Raw genomic sequence first — 18,040 nt, forward strand, 5'->3', positions numbered from 1 at the left:
CTTGTGTTACATAGTGTTATGTATTTGTGTTACATAGTGTTGTGTATTTGTGTTACATAGTGTTATGTACTTGTGTTACATAGTGTTATGTATTTGTGTTACATAGTGTCATTATCACTTGTGTTACATGGTAGTGTTATGCATTTGTGTTACATGGTCAGGTGACTTGTGTGTTTACATGGTGTTGTGTATTTGTGTTACATAGTGTTGTGTACTTGTGTTACATGGTGTTGTGTATTTGTGTTACATAGTGTTGTATTGCTTGTGTTACATAGTGTTATGCATTTGTGCAACATAGTGTTGGCATTTGTGTTACATAGTGTTATGCACTTGTGTACATAGTGTTATGCATTTGTGTTACACAGGTGTTATGCACTTGTATTACATAGTGTTGTGTATCTGTGTTTACATGGTGTTGTGCACTTGTGTTACATTAGTGTTGTGTATTTGTGTTACATGAGTGTTATGTACTTGTGTTACATAGTGTTATGTATTTGTGTTACATGGTGTTGTTGTCATTTGTGTTACATGGTGTTTATGTACTTGTGTTTACATAGTGTGTATGTATTTGTGTTACATAGTGTTGTATGCACTTGTGTTACATAGTGTTGATCAAATATTTGTGTTACATGTGTGTTGTGTACTTGTGTTACATAGTGTTGTGTATGTATTTTTTTATAGTGTTGTGTACTTGTGTTACATAGTGTTGTGTATTTGTGTTACACAGTGTTTTGTGTATTTGTGTTACATAGTGTTTTATGCACTTGTGTTACATAGTGTTAATGTATTTGTGTTACATAGTGTTATGCACTTGTGTTTCACATAGTTTGTGTATTTGTTAACATAGTGTTTGTGTACTTGTGTTACATGAGTGTTGTGTATTTGCGTAATTTACATAGTGTTGTGTACTTGTGTTACATAGTGTTATGTATTTGTGTTACATAGCGTTGTGTATTTATGTTACCCAGAGTGTTATGTACTTGTGTTACATTTAGCGTTATGTATTTGTGTTACACAGTGTTATGCACTTGTGTTACATAGTGTTATGCATTTGTGTTACATAGTGTTGTGTGCACCTTGTGTTACATAGTGTTGTGTAGTTGTGTTACATAGTGTTTGTGTACTTGTGTTACATAGGTGTTTACATGCAACTTGTGTTACATAGTGTTGTGTATTTGTGTTACATAGTGTTGTGTACTTGTGTTATATAGTGTTGTGTATTTGTGTTACATAGTGTTGTGTACTTGTGTTACATAGTGTTATGTATTTGTGTTACATAGTGTTATGCACTTGTGTTACATAGTGTTGTGTATTTGTGTTACATAGTGTTGTGTACTTGTGTTACATAGTGTTATGTATTATGTGTTACATAAGTGTCATTTGTATGCTTGTGTTACATGGTGTTATGTATTTGTGTTACATAGTGTTGTGTATTTGTGTTACATAGTGTTATGTACTTGTGTTTTTAAATGTTATGTATCATGTATGTTTACACAGTGTTATGCACTTGTGTTACATAGTGTTGTGTATTTGTGTTACATAGTGTGTTATGCACTTGTGTTACATAGTGTTTTGTTATTTGTGTTACATAGTGTTGTTATTACTGTGTTTTTACATAGTGTTGTGTTACTTGTGTTACACAGTGTTGTGTATTTGTGTTATATAGTGTTATGCACTTGTGTTACATAGTGTTATGTATTTGTGTTACATAGTGTTATGCACTTGTGTTACATAGTGTTGTGTATTTGTGTTACATAGTGTTGTGTACTTGTGTTACATAGTGTTAGTGTATTTGTGTTACATGGTGTTTGTGTACATGACATGTTTACATAGTGTTGTGTACTTGTGTTATATAGTGTTGTGTACTTGTGTTACATAGTGTTGTGTATTTGTGTTACATGGTGTTGTGTACTTGTGTTACATAGTGTTGTGTACTTGTGTTACATAGTGTTGTGTATTTGTGGTACATAATGTTGTGTACTTGTGTTACATAGTGTAATGAAATCTGTATTTGAATTCGATGAAAACTTAAATCACTTCTCGTTCATGTTTATAATTTTCTTTGCGGCCCTGATTAGTTTGTTTGTTAAATTAAAATACAGCCATCAGTGGTCCAGAGGTAAGACTGAAGACGGAGAAACAAACAAATAATCCATGGTATTTAACAACAAAAAATTCAGAACATTTTGCTCACTTTCTTCGTTTTTTTTCGGCAAATTACAATTCAGCTGTGAAATTCCTAAGAACGCTGTATTACAGTGAAGTGAAATGGATGCTTTATCACATTAAATGTTTGATGTCTGTGCTTTTTCATAGCAAAGCTACATCGGGCCATCTGCTGAGCTTACCGAGGAGAATCAAACTCCTTATTTTAGCGTTGTAAATCCCTAGACTTCGTGCTGTACCAGCGGGGAGGCAATCAATGTTTTGTATTTTTGCTGGAACGGGTTTTTAGCCACAAGTAAAAATAAATGATGTTGTGTGTTTGATTTCTTATAACACCTCCTCTGCTAACCAACGGGAATCGAACCTTCGATTCTAACGTTGAAATCCGAAGTTTTACTGCTGCCCCACCAAGGGGCGTGTAAGTACGATGAACGACGTCTTGAAGGTTCTCGACTTTCTTAAAGCTTCACCTACAAAATTCTAAAAACTTCGTTAACCAATTTTTCATGAGGTTCTATTTAATATAACTTTTTTGATTACTTGTTATACTACAAGAAGACTTCGACTATGTATTCAAAGTATTGTCTCTTAAAAAATCACATTCGCGTGTGTAACAAGTAAAAAGCTAATGAGGACAAACACAGAGACTAAAAAGACTAATTTAACAAAAGGACTGAAATTAGACAAATTGAGACAAAAGTCGAGTGTTTTCGGCAGGTTCACGTTATTGTCTGGCATGAAAACTGGTCAGTAACTTCGAGTTGACTTTACGGGGTGTTAAAACTGTGTGGACTTTTCATTAAGATAATTTTTAAAATAATTTTTATTGTAGTTGCACATTTTATATAATATTGTAATTGACTTCAAATTATTTCTCAAATTTGTGGCATCTAGCTAAATTTTGTTCTTTGAGATGTTGGTTCTTCCTGTCTTTCTAGAGACAGTGTTGGTTCTTCCTATCTTTCTAGAGACAGTGTTGGTTCTTCCTACCTTTTTAGAGACAATGTTAATTCTTCCTATCTTTCTAGAGACAGTGTTGGTTCTTCCTATCTTTCTAGAGACAGTGTTGGTTCTTCCCGTATTTCTAGAGAAAATGTTGGTTCTTCCCATCTTTCTAGATACAGTGTTGGTTCTTCCCATCTTTCTAGATACAGTGTTGGTTCTTCTTATCTTTCTACAAACAGTGTTGGTTCTTCCTATTTTTCTAGAGACAGTTGGTTCTTCCCGTCTTTCTAGATACAGTGTTGGTTCTTCTTATCTTTCTAGAGACAATGTTGGTTCTTCTTGTCTTTCTAGAGACAGTGTTGGTTCTTCTTATCTTTCTAGATACAGTGTTGGTTCTTCCCGTCTTTTTAGATACAGTGTTGGTTCTTCTTATCTTTCTAGATACAGGGTTGGTTCTTCTTATCTTTCTAGAGACAATGTTGGTTCTTCTTGTCTTTCTAGAGACAGTGTTGGTTCTTCCTATTTTTCTAGAGACAGTGTTGGTTCTTCCCATCTTTCTAGATACAGTGTTGGTTCTTCCTATCTTTCTACAAACAGTGTTGGTTCTTCCTATTTTTCTAGAGACAGTTGGTTCTTCCCGTCTTTCTAGATACAGTGTTGGTTCTTCTTATCTTTCTAGAGACAATGTTGGTTCTTCTTGTCTTTCTAGAGACAGTGTTGGTTCTTCTTATCTTTCTAGATACAGTGTTGGTTCTTCCCGTCTTTTTAGATACAGTGTTGGTTCTTCTTATCTTTCTAGATACAGGGTTGGTTCTTCTTATCTTTCTAGAGACAATGTTGGTTCTTCTTGTCTTTCTAGAGACAGTGTTGATTCTTCCCGTTTTTCTACAGACAATGTTGGTTCTTCCTGTCTTTCTAAAGACAATGTTGGTTCTTCCCGTCTTTCTAGAGACAGTGTTGGTTCTTCCTATCTTTCTAGAGACAGTGTTGGTTCTTCCTACCTTTCTAGAGACAGTGTTGATTCTTCCTATCTTTTTAGAGACAGTGTTGGTTCTTCCCGTCTTTCTAGAGACAATGTTGGTTCTTCCTATCTTTCTAGAGACAGTGTGGTTCTTTCCATCTTTCTAGAGACAGTGTTGGTTCTTCCTATCTTTCTAAAAATAATGTTGGTTCTTTCTATCTTTCTAGAGATATTGTCGGTTCTTCCTATCTTTCTAGAGATATTGTCGGTTCTTCCTATCTTTCTAGAGACAGTGTTGGTTCTTCCTGTCTGTCTAGAGACAGTGTTGGTTCTTTCTATCTTTCTAGAGATAATGTTTGTTCTTCCTATATTTCTAGAGACATTGTCGGTTCTTCCAATCTTTCTTGAGACAGTTTTCTCCTCGCGAAATCTTATTTGCTACAGAACAACAACAGAAGTAAAACTGATTTTCCGAAACGTTTCCAACAATGCGATGGTCAGCGTATTGCTCTTTTGTTTGCTTTGAATGTTCTTTAAACATCTGGATATCTCTCGGTTTCCACCTGTTTAACAGCCAAATTCATGATAACGAGACACCCACTTGGAGTAAAAATGTATTCTCATGACGGTCGGTATGGGAAGTAAAACTGTAATTAAAATAAATTCCAGAATAATATTTCGACTTTCTTAGATCATCTCCAGGTTAAGAGAGTTTCCAATTGACCGTTACCGGGTATATGTCTCAGAAACAATAGCACGAACGTCTTGAAATACGATTTTAACAGCCAAATTATTCTATCGGTGCAATCAACGATCGCTCAGTTTTCTCTACTGAAAAATTTTATTCATCACCTTGTTTAGCTATATTTTTGTTCATTGATTTTGTTCTTACGTCCAAAGCTAATGACAATCAGTTCTCTGGTCACTGCAGGATCTAAACTCCGATTGTTTTCATTATAAGCTTTCAAAGTTACCACCGAGCTAGAGGATACCTAGCTAAACTCACAAACCACGCATGACAAACAGTCTAAGCGTCAATTTTAGTCATACATTAACCTCGTTGGCTGAAGGTACTCATTAAGAAAGCTAAACTTGTACAAAGGAGAATGTTATACAATGTTCCCCTTTCTCATTTCTTTTGTTATTAAATCTCTAATGGCATCATTAGATGCTAATTGTATACCCTGTTTGGTAAAAGCTGATAATTGACTCACTTAAGTGATCAAGTACTCGTGTCTTCGAGTTGCAGACCAAAAGAGTGTTTAAAAAATTTAAAAACTTACGTCTCCCTAAAGTCTTTTTTCATTCCTCCTTTCGGGAAAAACAAAACAAAGAAATCTTAACAGACAGACAGATTGTTTCCAGTTACTGTACATAATAATCGTGGTAAAAAATTCTATTAACTGTGGTTAATGGAACTTCAAAAGTCCATAAAAGAAAATGGAAATGTTCCCTTTTTAAAAGTCATTTTTTTTTATTCACCCACCTTCTTGGGTAGAACTCTTAAAACAAGACAGCCCATGTATACTCTATGATAGTTTTCAGTTACTCACTAAAATATAGTAACCCAACCAGCCAGCTAGGAATGATGGATGTTAACTCTCACACACATATATAGTGGATCATCTTCCCAGCAGCAGTGCCATCTTCTATATTCGGCCCTAGTCCGTTTCATCAAGCCTTATTGCTTGTAATTTTTATATTTTCTAAGACTATTATTAAACATTTGAATATTATTTTTTTACTGTTAGTTTCGCACGAATTTCAGACTATTATAAATCATCTAAATTGGCTGAAACACGTGATATATTTATTATTAGAATTGAGTATAAATATATTCTTAACAATGCGTGTTCCAAACTGACAATGTAATACAGTCTAATCATCATGGGGTTCAGTTTCAGTTTATAACATTGCTTATCTAAAGTCAGTCATTATTTGTAGTTAAAGACAAATTTACACAATGGATTATCTGTGTTGTTCCTACCACTGGTTACCAACGTTATCAGACCACAGAGTTACCGCTGTGTCACTGGAAGGATTAATAACAGACTTCATTAATACACGCATTATTTTATAATTATTTTAGTTCTAATATATCTAATTAGCTTATATTTAGTCAGAAACTCTTAATAGGTTAAGCCTTTTGGTTTGAATTTTAGGCTGAGTGCTAGACCCAAGTTATGGCCGTATAATACGGTTGATTCTGCTTGTCGATTAAAAATAGCTTCGTAGATAGTGAGTGCTTTTCACTTGTTTCCATACCTCTGGTCAGCCTCACAGTAGCTCAGCAGTAAGTCTGTAGGCTTATAACGTTATTCATAAGGGTTAGGTATCTGTGATGGGCACAGTACGGAGAGCCCGTTGTGTAGCTTCGCGCTTAACAGTAAATAAACAAAACGAAATTCTCTGTTCGGTAGATCTAAGTTTGGATTAGCTACGAATCAGCGTTTTTGGGTGTTTTACATAATTATTTAGCTTATTTGTCGGATCCTGCATGGGTCAAGTGGAAAATATATACATGTGTTTATTTATATATTGACTGCAACACGGAATATTAAAGCGGTCCATAAAGTGTCTCATTTGATTTTAATGTTTCACTTTGTTTGCTTAAGGTTTTACTGACAAACAAAGTTGTCCTTTTTTGTTGTTTAAGCTACACAGTAGGCGTTCTGTTCACTAGAAGAAATCGAATCGCGGATGTTAGAATGGTAAATCTGTAAAATTACCGTAAACCCACTGAGGAAGGAAAGACGATATAAAAAGGATCAAATACACCTATCCAGGTCGATAAATGTCATTTAAATATTTTTACCTTTCAGGGACATTCCTGATATAAGAGAAACTAAGAAACTTTACTATTAGAGCATCTCATAAAACAAGTTAAATTACTTGTTATTCTTTTGTTGTTAGTTTGCAAGTATCGTAAGAGATTCAGTGTATTTACGTTCCTGGCCTGGCATGGCCAAGCGTGTTAAGGCGTGCGACTCGTAAACTGAGGGTCGCGGGTTCGCATCCCCTTCGCGCCAAACATGCTCGCCCTTTCAGCCGTGGGGGCGTTATAATGTGACGGTCAATCCCACTATTCGTTGGTAAACGAGTAGCCCAAGAGTTGGCGGTGGGTGGTGATGACTAGCTGCTTTCCCTCTAGTCTTACGCTGCTAAATTAGGGACGGCTAGCACAGATAGCCCTCGAGTGGGAAATTCTAAAAAAAACAAACAAAACATTTATGTTCCACTTAAAACTCTTGGATTTATATACTCAAATGAACCAGACAATTATGTCGTGAAAACAACAATATGAACATGGTTTAATAGATAAGAAAATGTTTCTTGCCCAGAAGTAGTAAAAAATTTTAATTTCGCGTACATCAGGTGAAAATTTCGAATATGCATAATTGAAAAAAATATCATTTATCCAAGAAATAAAACACGAAAATTTGATGAATTTCCAATCATACACACTCTCAGTTTTTTGAAAATAATTTATAGAAAAATTCATTTTTTTTCTAAAATTTGCATAAATATGAAGTTATTTTGTTAAGTAACTCGTATCTTTTTTTCTTGGCGTGGAAGTTGGATAACCCATACTTTTAACGATGAAAATATATATATACGTATACGGAATACATTAAAGGGCGTTTAAGTTAAAACAATGCAATTAGTATTTTGAGAACCATAATGGTCTAATAATTACTGTGTGGAAATGGATTCTGTAGGTTCAGTGTTCGGGTCCCGTTACCACTAAAAACAAATATAATAATTCGTACTTCGTTTGAGTGATAATTGTAACTGCCAATTTTGTTGTTGTTTTTTTAAGTTTCGCAGAGTTACACGAGAGCTATCTGCGCCAACCATCCCTAATTTAGCAGTGTAAGACTTGAGGAAAGACAGCTAGTCGTCACCAATCACCGCCAATTCCTGGGCTACTCTTTCACCAACGGATTGACTGTCATGTTATAACGCCTCCACGGCTGAAAGGGAGAGCGTGTTTGATGTGACAAGGAATCGAACCCACAAGCTTCAGAATACGAATCGAGGGCCCTAACTATCTGACCATGGCGGACCGCTGTGAAACTCAAAACATATCCATCAACGAAGCAAGTGTGAGTTAAGAGATGGCTTATTTCTATTTTCTCTATAGTTCGTCAGTTTAAAATTAGGGACTGCTAGCGTAGGTAGGTTTTGTTTATATTTCCTTGGATATCTAAAATTAAACAGATAATCCATATTAATAATAAACAGAGAATTAAGTGTGTAAAGCGCACTTTTTGTGATAATATGGATAACGTATACTTCGACTTATATCGATCACCACTCAAGAGGTCACTGACAAAGAGGAAAACATGCCAGAAAGAACTACGCGAATGAAACGAACCCTGCCATCGCAATATCTGGAACTTTCTCCATTTTTTTACGTAAGATGGTGTCGGAGAAATATCACTAAGTTGGAAACATACCAAGTCATTGAAAAAAAATGGGGTAAAAATAGCTTACCGTTTTGGATGCGGAAGTGTCATGCATGACTTGTGGTGTTTCCGTAGTAGTTAATGTGTTTTTTAACCTTGGAACAGCTGGTTAGCAAATACCATCAACCAGAGCTTTAGAAAATTCATAATCAGTTTGCTATAAAAGATTTAGTTGCTAATTTCTCTCCTTGTGGGTTCGTATCTTGAAGAGTTGTTGTTTTGAATTAAGTACAAAGCTACTCAATGGGCTATCTGTACTGTAATCGAAACCCGGTTTTTAGCATTGTAAGTCCGCAGACATACCGCTGAGCCACTGGGGTCATCTTGAAGAGAAAACAGCAGTTACGTAACGGTATAAGTGTCAATTTGTTTCAGTTGTTTAGCAAGAGTTTAGAAACGTGTTTACTCTGCATTCATAACCTTAGAAGACGTGTGAACATAAAATTGTTCATGAACTAATGCTACTTCAATTTACCATATATATCATATCTTTAAAAGAAATTGCATTTTTCAGACATTACTGGTTTTATACCTGAGGAAACATTCTAGCCCTCTACCTCAGTTGGTACGAAAAAGGCTAAACTTTGTGGTTCATTGAACAATTTGACTTATTGTGAAATAAGATAAGTCGCCACTTGTATTATCAGAGCTTGTGTTCATATACATAAAAACACAAAGAAAACAAAAGCTTGAAAGAGTATACATGAGGAGTTAGAATGTTTTCAGAACGAAAAATCTAGGCCCCGGCATGGCCAGGTGGTTAAGGCGCTCGACTCGTATTTCAAGGGTGGCGGGTTCGAATTACCGTAACACCAAACACGCTTGCCCTTTCAGCCGTAGAGGTTATAATGTAACGGTGAATTCCACTATTCTTTGATAAAAGAGGAGCCCAAGAGTTGGCGGTGAGTGGTGATGACTAGCTGCCTTCCCTCTAGTCATACACTGCTAAATTAGGGACGGCTAGAACAGATGGCTCTCGAGTAGCTTTGCGCGAAATTCAAAAACAAACAAACAAAAACGAAAAATCTTCGCAAAATTTTACATGTTGCTGTTGTTTTGAATTAAGCACAAAGCTACACAATGGGCTCTCTGTGCTCTGCACACAACGGGTATCGAAACCTGGTTTTCAGCGTTGTAAGTCCGCAGACATACCGCTGAGCCACTGGGGAGAAACTTTATCCGTAGGCAGAATTCAGTCAGCATCTGCCAAATATTTGAAATATTTTGCATAAAATAAATGTATACAAAACGAAAGGATAGTGGACGTACATTAACTTTATTAATAAACCTAATATTCGGAGAAGAAGGCAAAAAGCTCTTATGAAGAAGTGTGGAATTATGTTAGAGGAAGAAGGAACTTTAAAAGAGCAGTTTATCAACCCAATATGGTTACAAGAATATATATATATATCTAACTAAACCGTTATCTTCTTTAACAACTCTTTTTAACTTCTTTAACAAACAAAACCAAAAATACTTAAATATTAACGAAAAAATTGTTTAATTTTAAATCACGTGATTAGCCACACTTATCCCCCGCTAGTGCAGTGGTAAGTCTACGAATTTACAGCGCTACAATTATTAGGGGTTCGATTCTCCTCGGTGGGCTCAGCAGATGGCCCAATGTGGCTTTGCTATAAAAAAAACCACACCACATTAGCCACACTTAAACTTTAATGAAAAATCGTTTGATTTTACATCTCATTATTATCCATAATTAAACACAAATGAAAAGAATTGTTACATTATAAGTCACGTTATTCGCCACACTTAAAAAACTTCAATAAAAGTCTTTTAAATTTAAATAATATTTTTAGCCACTTTCAGGGACAACTGATTAAAAAGATTAAATACAACACGGAGCAAAATATAATAATAATAATAATAGTAATAATAATGAGAGATATCTATAAATACAAATATTAACTAAATTCTATATCTAGAGCCTTCGAAATTCATCCAGATTTTGTTTGGTGTCATTTTAGCGTACATTAAATAATAACAGGCTACTCTTGCTATAACCCTCCCTAGAAATTAAATAATAACAGACTACTCTTGCTGTAACCCTCCCGAGAAATTAAATAATAACAGGCTGCTCTAGCTATAACCCTCCCGAGAAATTAAATAATAACAGGCTACTCTAGCTATAACCCTCCCGAGAAATTAAATAATAACAGGCTACTCTTGCTATAACCCTCCCGAGAAATTAAATAATAACAGGCTACTCTTGCTATAACCCTCCCGAGAAATTAAATAATAACAGGCTACTCTTGCTATAACCCTTCCGAGAAATTAAATAATAACAGGCTACTCTTGCTATAACCTTCATGAGAAATTAAATAATAACAGGCTACTCTAGCTATAACACTCCCGAGAAATTAAATAATAACAGGCTACTCTTGCTATAACCCTCCCGAGAAATTAAATAATAACAGGCTACTCTAGCTATAACCCTCCCGAGAAATTAAATAATAACAGGCTACTCTTGCTATAACCCTCCCGAGAAATTAAATAATAACAGGCTACTCTTGCTATAACCCTCCCGAGAAATTAAATAATAACAGGCTACTCTAGCTATAACCCTTCCGAGAAATTAAATAATAACAGGATACTCTTGCTATAACCTTCATGAGAAATTAAATAATAACAGGCTACTCTAGCTATAACCCTCCCGAGAAATTAAATAATAACAGGCTACTTTTGCTATAACCCTTCCGAGAAATTAAATAATAACAGGCTACTTTTGCTATAACCCTTCCGAGAAATTAAATAATAACAGGCTACTCTTGCTATAACCCTTCCGAGAAATTAAATAATAACAGGCTACTCTTGCTATAACCCTTCCGAGAAATTAAATAATAACAGGATACTCTTGCTATAACCCTTCCGAGAAATTAAATAATAACAGGATACTCTTGCTATAACCCTTCCGAGAAATTAAATAATAACAGGCTACTCTTGCTATAACCCTTCCGAGAAATTAAATAATAACAGGATACTCTTGCTATAACCTTCATGAGAAATTAAATAATAACAGGCTACTCTTGCTGTAACCCTCCCGAGAAATTAAATAATAACAGGCTACTCTTGCTATAACCCTCCCGAGAAATTAAATAATAACGGGCTACTCTTGCTATAACCCTTCCGAGAAATTAAATAATAACAGGCTACTCTTGCTATAACCCTCCCGAGAAATTAAATAATAACAGGCTACTCTTGCTATAACCCTTCCGAGAAATTAAATAATAACAGGCTACTCTTGCTATAACCCTTCCGAGAAATTAAATAATAAGAGGATACTCTTGCTATAACCTTCATGAGAAATTAAATAATAACAGGCTACTCTTGCTGTAACCCTCCCGAGAAATTAAATAATAACAGACTACTCTTGCTGTAACCCTCCCGAGAAATTAAATAATAACAGGATACTCTTGCTATAACCTTCATGAGAAATTAAATAATAACAGGCTACTCTTGCTATAACCCTCCCTGAGAAATTAAATAATAACAGGCTACTCTTGCTATAACCCTCCCGAGAAATTAAATAATAACAGGCTACTCTTGCTATAACCCTTCCGAGAAATTAAATAATAACAGGCTACTCTTGCTATAACCCTCCCGAGAAATTAAATAATAACAGGCTACTCTTGCTATAACCCTTCCGAGAAATTAAATAATAACAGGCTACTCTTGCTATAACCCTTCCGAGAAATTAAATAATAACAGGCTACTCTTGCTATAACCCTCCCGAGAAATTAAATAATAACAGGCTACTCTAGCTATAACCCTCCCGAGAAATTAAATAATAACAGGCTACTCTTGCTATAACCCTCCCGAGAAATTAAATAATAACAGGCTACTCTTGCTATAACCCTCCCGAGAAATTAAATAATAACAGGCTACTTTTGCTATAACCCTTCCGAGAAATTAAATAATAACAGGCTACTCTTGCTATAACCCTCCCGAGAAATTAAATAATAACAGGCTACTCTTGCTGTAACCCTCCCGAGAAATTAAATAATAACAGGCTACTCTTGCTGTAACCCTCCCGAGAAATTAAATAATAACAGGATACTCTTGCTATAACCTTCATGAGAAATTAAATAATAACAGGCTACTCTTGCTGTAACCCTCCCGAGAAATTAAATAATAACAGGCTACTCTTGCTATAACCCTCCCGAGAAATTAAATAATAACAGGCTACTCTTGCTATAACCCTTCCGAGAAATTAAATAATAACAGGCTACTCTTGCTATAACCCTCCCGAGAAATTAAATAATAACAGGCTACTCTAGCTATAACCCTCCCGAGAAATTAAATAATAACAGGCTACTCTTGCTATAACCCTCCCGAGAAATTAAATAATAACAGGCTACTCTTGCTATAACCCTCCCGAAAAATTAAATAATAACAGGCTACTTTTGCTGTAAACCCTCCCGAGAAATTAAATAATAACAGGCTACTCTTGCTATAACCCTCCCGAGAAATTAAATAATAACAGGCTACTCTAGCTATAACCCTCCCGAGAAATTAAATAATAACAGGCTACTCTTGCTATAACCCTCCCGAGAAATTAAATAATAACAGGCTACTCTTGCTATAACCCTCCCGAGAAATTAAATAATAACAGGCTACTTTTGCTGTAACCCTTCCGAGAAATTAAATAATAACAGGCTACTCTTGCTGTAACCCTCCCGAGAAATTAAATAATAACAGGCTACTCTTGCTATAACCCTCCCGAGAAATTAAATAATAACAGACTACTCTTGCTATAACTTTCCCGATACAGTATTCTAGCATCAGTTTCAGATATTGTATCTTAAGACGTCTGGTATGAAAATCAACAGATTCATTAAAATAAAGTAGAGAACAAAGTTTTGACCCTCTTAGGTCACCTTAAGGTTAACAAAGTTTGTAATTGTAGTTGATAACTTAGCTCCAGCCAACATCAGTGAAGACGAACGATGGAAATGAATTTCCTCTCCATTGATGTACATCAGTGACCTTTCACATCAGTGATTGGTGACCTTTTACATTTCTTACTTACTGGAGTAAACTTTTCCATTTGCTGTAGAGATTATTAATTGGCTAACGTTTCACTGAGCTCTGGTTTAACGTATGATTATTAATTAGTTTAGATAACGTTGAGTTCCGGCATGGCCAGGTGGTTAAGGAACTCGACTCGTAATCTGAGGGTCGCGGGTTCGAATCTCCTTCACACCAGACATGCTCGTTCTTTCATCAGCCATAGGAGCTTTATAACGTATAGCGATCAATCCCACTTTTCGTTGGTAAAAGAGTAGCCTAAGAGTTGGCGGTGGGTGGTGATAACTAGCTGCCTTCCCTCTAGTCTTACACTGCTAAACTCAGGACTGCTAGCGCAGATAGCCCTCGTGTAGCTTTGCTCGAAATTAAAAAAAACAGCGAGTCATTATTTAAATGATTTCGAACAAGGTTCCGTCTGTCGAAGCAGGATTTAAGCCCAAATATAAGGAACAGCACTTACAAGTTAATTGGTTCGTTGTAAAAATGAAAGGTTTGGGGCAATAGTATTATCGTAGATCACTGTGTTACTCATTTTCAAATTTTGGTGGATTGTGTTTTTTGGTTTTGGTTTTGTTTTTAATTGATGAAAACATTTAGAGGCTTCGTTAATTTTATTTCTAGAACATGGAACAGTAATTTCTTTCCCTCTATATATTTTAGAACTGCTATTAAAGAGAAGGCTTATTAAATGCACTGAGTTCATTATAAAATATATCACGATTGGGTGATTGCATACGAAACGTAACAACAACGAATAATGAAGATCCCAGAAAAAAATAGCAGGTTGGTATCGAATGAAGTGTTTTTAATTTTCATATTACGCTGTTACATCTCTATTTACATTGGCTATGTGCTTCACGAACATATCATTTAATATGGTATATTCTTTGCAGTGTTTCTGGGTCGCAAAATAATTATAACAGGCCCGACATGGCCAAGCGTATTAAGGCGTGCGACTCGTAATCTGAGAGTCGCGGGTTTGCACCCCCGTCGCGCCAAACATGCTCGCCCTTTCAGCCGTGGGGGCGTTATTACGTAAGGGTCAATCCCACTATTCGTTTGTAAAGGAGTAGCCCAACATTTGGCGGTGGGTGGTGATGACTAGCTGCTTTCCCTCTAGTCTTACACTGCTAAATTAGGGACGGCTAGCACAGATAGCCCTCGAGTAGCTTTGTGTGAAACTCTAAAAACAAACAATTATAACAATGCCCTCTAGTGAGCTGATGATCTAAGCATTATTATCTTAAATAGCTGTGTGAATGCAATTTTAATAACAAAGAGCATACTGTTCTTGAAAGCATTATCTAATAATCGATCAAAAATTTTTTCGTTACTGAGTTTTCTTTCGAAAGCATGTTTACAAAACACTAGAAATCAAGCGAATATGTAAGACAATTAACTTTTTTTTTTCATTAGCTACTCAATTATGTCTGTCCGTTACAATACAAATTATGTTTACGAGAAACGATACACATGTGCTCCTCAACACGACGGTGGCCCGTCATGGCCAGGTGGGTTAAGGCGTTCGACTCGTAATCCGAGGGTCGCGAGTTCGAACCCCAATCGCACCAAATATGCTCGCCCTTTCAGCCGTGGGGGCGTTATAACGTACGGTCAATCCCACGATTCGTTGGTAAAAGAGTAACCCAAGAGTTGGCGGTGGGTGGTGATGACTAGCTATCTTCCCTCTACTCTTATACTGCTAAATTAGGGACGGCTAGTGCAGATAGCCCTTGAGTAGCTTTGCGCGAAATTCAAAAACAAACAAATAAAATAAACATAACAGTATCGATGTGTAAGTCTAACACCGGCAGCAAAAGCTAAAAATAAATGAATAAAAATTAGAAGATAAATTATTTTATATTATAAAAATAAACTTGCTGAAGTTTGTTTACAGCATTGCGATTACACTTATTGTTTTGAGCAAACAATGCTAGTTTTTAAATATCTGAGCCAAAAATGTTTTTTAAACAATTGGTCATAAGCTTTAAGGAAAATAGTTAGTTATTTTGCGTGAAAAAAACCTATTTTTTAGAACAATAGTGAGGAATTTATGATTTATAACCCACGTTTAAAGGCTTTATTGTTTTTTTGTGAATTGTTTCAAGTAGGACTTACACTTAAGAGGAATATTCAGCTGTATATAATTTGTAGATTAATATTAAAACGCATGAACAATCTCATAAATAAAATAACAATAAAATTTTCCATCACACCATTAAATAAATACCCGCTTTCTTCTGCTGGTGTTGGGAGTAATATCAACTTCGATATTAGGTTGTTTGTCAGTTTATATTTTAGGGACAACTTTTATCACAAGTATGAACCTCGTTCATAACAATACGATAATTGCCTTAAATAAATAAAACAGGTCCTGGAGATCGGTAACCATTTTAATAGCGACCCTCAGTGGCACAGCGGAATGTCTGCGGACTTACAACACAAGAAAACGGGTTTCAATAGCTGTGGTGCACAGAGTACAGATAGCCCATTGTGTAGATTTGTGTTTAATTAAAGGCAAACAAACATCCTGGAGTCCTAAATATAATTGATTTCAAAATATAAACAGTCTTTAATGGCTTTCTTCTAGCTAACATACTGAGCAACTTGATTGCCTTAGAGAAAGGCAGAAATCGGTTGAAATCAAACAATCAACAAAGTTCCGAATTTGAAACTATCCTACACATATACACACAAAGAAAACATCTTGTTCTAATCATACAGAAATCATTTTTATCTGATACAATGTTAACTGATTTTCGTTTGTTGAGAGTTAAAAGTTTTAAAGCTGGAGTCAGTCACCCACGTTAAAGAAAATTGGAGTTTGTAAAACAAACGTCACGTTATGCAGCTTGTAAAATAACCGAAGGCCTACCTTGCCCATAAAGGATAAAGCACTCGTCTGAGGGTTGCGATCTTAAATCCTTTTCATAAAAAAAACAGTCGACTCAATATGGCTGACGATTAGGCCAGCCACCAGGGTGTAAAAATTATTTGCTTATAACTTGCTGATACCAAAATAGTTATGATTAAGGTTGCAAAGAGTTATAAAAATAGAACCAAATTTTATAACTAGATACACCTGTGATTTAGATATAACCGTTCTTAGTTTCAATAAACTGACTTAAGGGCTTCGTCGACTCTTTGAACCAATTAAAGGATTTTTTGTTATTCATTTGAAAGTGTGAAACATATTCAGCAGTATCACGTCTCGAACCTTGGACTTATCACTAACGACTATACCACAGGCGTTTAGCCTAAGCACCCGATACATATCTATTAAACCTAAAAGGCATAAATATTCTATTAATATAAGATTCAAACACGTTTATATTGAGTGTTTTTGTTTTGTTTTTTCTAATAAACTGTTCAGTTTTGTTGATTGCATCTTTCTGACGTGGCCCGGCATGGCCAAGTATATTAAGGCGTTTGACTCGTAATCTCATGGTCGCAGGTTCGAATCCCCGTCGCACCAAACATGTTAGCCCTTTCATCCGTGGGGCATTATAATATGACGGTCAATCCCATTATTCGTTGATAAAAGAGTAGCCCAAGAGTTGGCGGTGGGTGGTGATCATGACTAGCTGCCTTCCTTCTAGTCTTACACCACTAAATTAGGGACGGCTAGCACAGCTAGTCCTCGTGTAGCTTTGCGCGAAATTCAAAAACGAATCAAAGCAGACGCACGATAATTTAGTTCATTGTTAATAATATTTCAAATTCTTATCACACAAGATTTACACACATAAAAACACTTAATGTAAAATACAAGCAATGTCCTTACCTTACTTTAGCCGCACTCGTGTATCTTTTGTTAACTTTCTAATAAACTCTAACTCTTTCCATTGATGAAGGAATTTTAACCATACGAATAAGCTTTAACCGACGTCTTCAGTACAGTACATTTGTTCAGCTAGCCACGAACTGAATCCCTCACGGACAACCCTCCGACTGATCGATCGCTAACTCACCGGTAAGTGTTATATGCAGACAGCCTGTAATATCAAATACACATCCATCTAAACTGATTTACAAGATAAGCTTTGTATTATTCACGACATAATAACAGAAAAGCTGCATTTGTACATAGAATATGACAGTTAAAGGTTTACAAAGTACCTTATTAGCAATAGGTTTAGCTCGGTTGATTCATCATCTGCTTGCGGTAACAGTGCTACTGAGTTCGGTCCCTCGACCCTACGAGAGTAAAACAGGCGTGAATAACCGAAAAAGGACCTTTACGAAAGTTACTACAACAACTGACGTTTCGTTTCTCACTAGTGATTGTGTGAAAATTCCATATGCTTCACCGCGGCTTGAGTGTAAGATGCATAACTCTAAGACTGGTCATTCGATCCCTTCGATGTAAGCAGCACGGATAACGAATCTATGCAGCTTTGTGCTTAGCAACGAAAGATTTTGAAGTGCTTATTTAGCCGCAGAACTGTGGTTT

At 35.8% G+C, this 18,040-nt stretch overlaps 1 long non-coding RNA gene across 1 annotated transcript in view; it reads right to left on the reverse strand.

The window, feature by feature from the left end:
- The window catches only part of LOC143224155 (uncharacterized), a 31,903-nt gene extending 14,376 nt beyond the window's left edge, over positions 1-17,527 (reverse strand). Inside the window, exon 1 of the long non-coding RNA XR_013013236.1 lies at positions 17,372-17,527. This is a non-coding gene — a long non-coding RNA (uncharacterized LOC143224155). The remainder of the gene's footprint in view (positions 1-17,371) is intronic.
- Positions 17,528-18,040: the final 513 nt, after the last annotated feature.

Source organism: Tachypleus tridentatus, chromosome 8 (assembly GCF_004210375.1).
Source record: "Tachypleus tridentatus isolate NWPU-2018 chromosome 8, ASM421037v1, whole genome shotgun sequence".
NCBI classification, from domain to species: domain Eukaryota; kingdom Metazoa; phylum Arthropoda; class Merostomata; order Xiphosura; family Limulidae; genus Tachypleus; species Tachypleus tridentatus.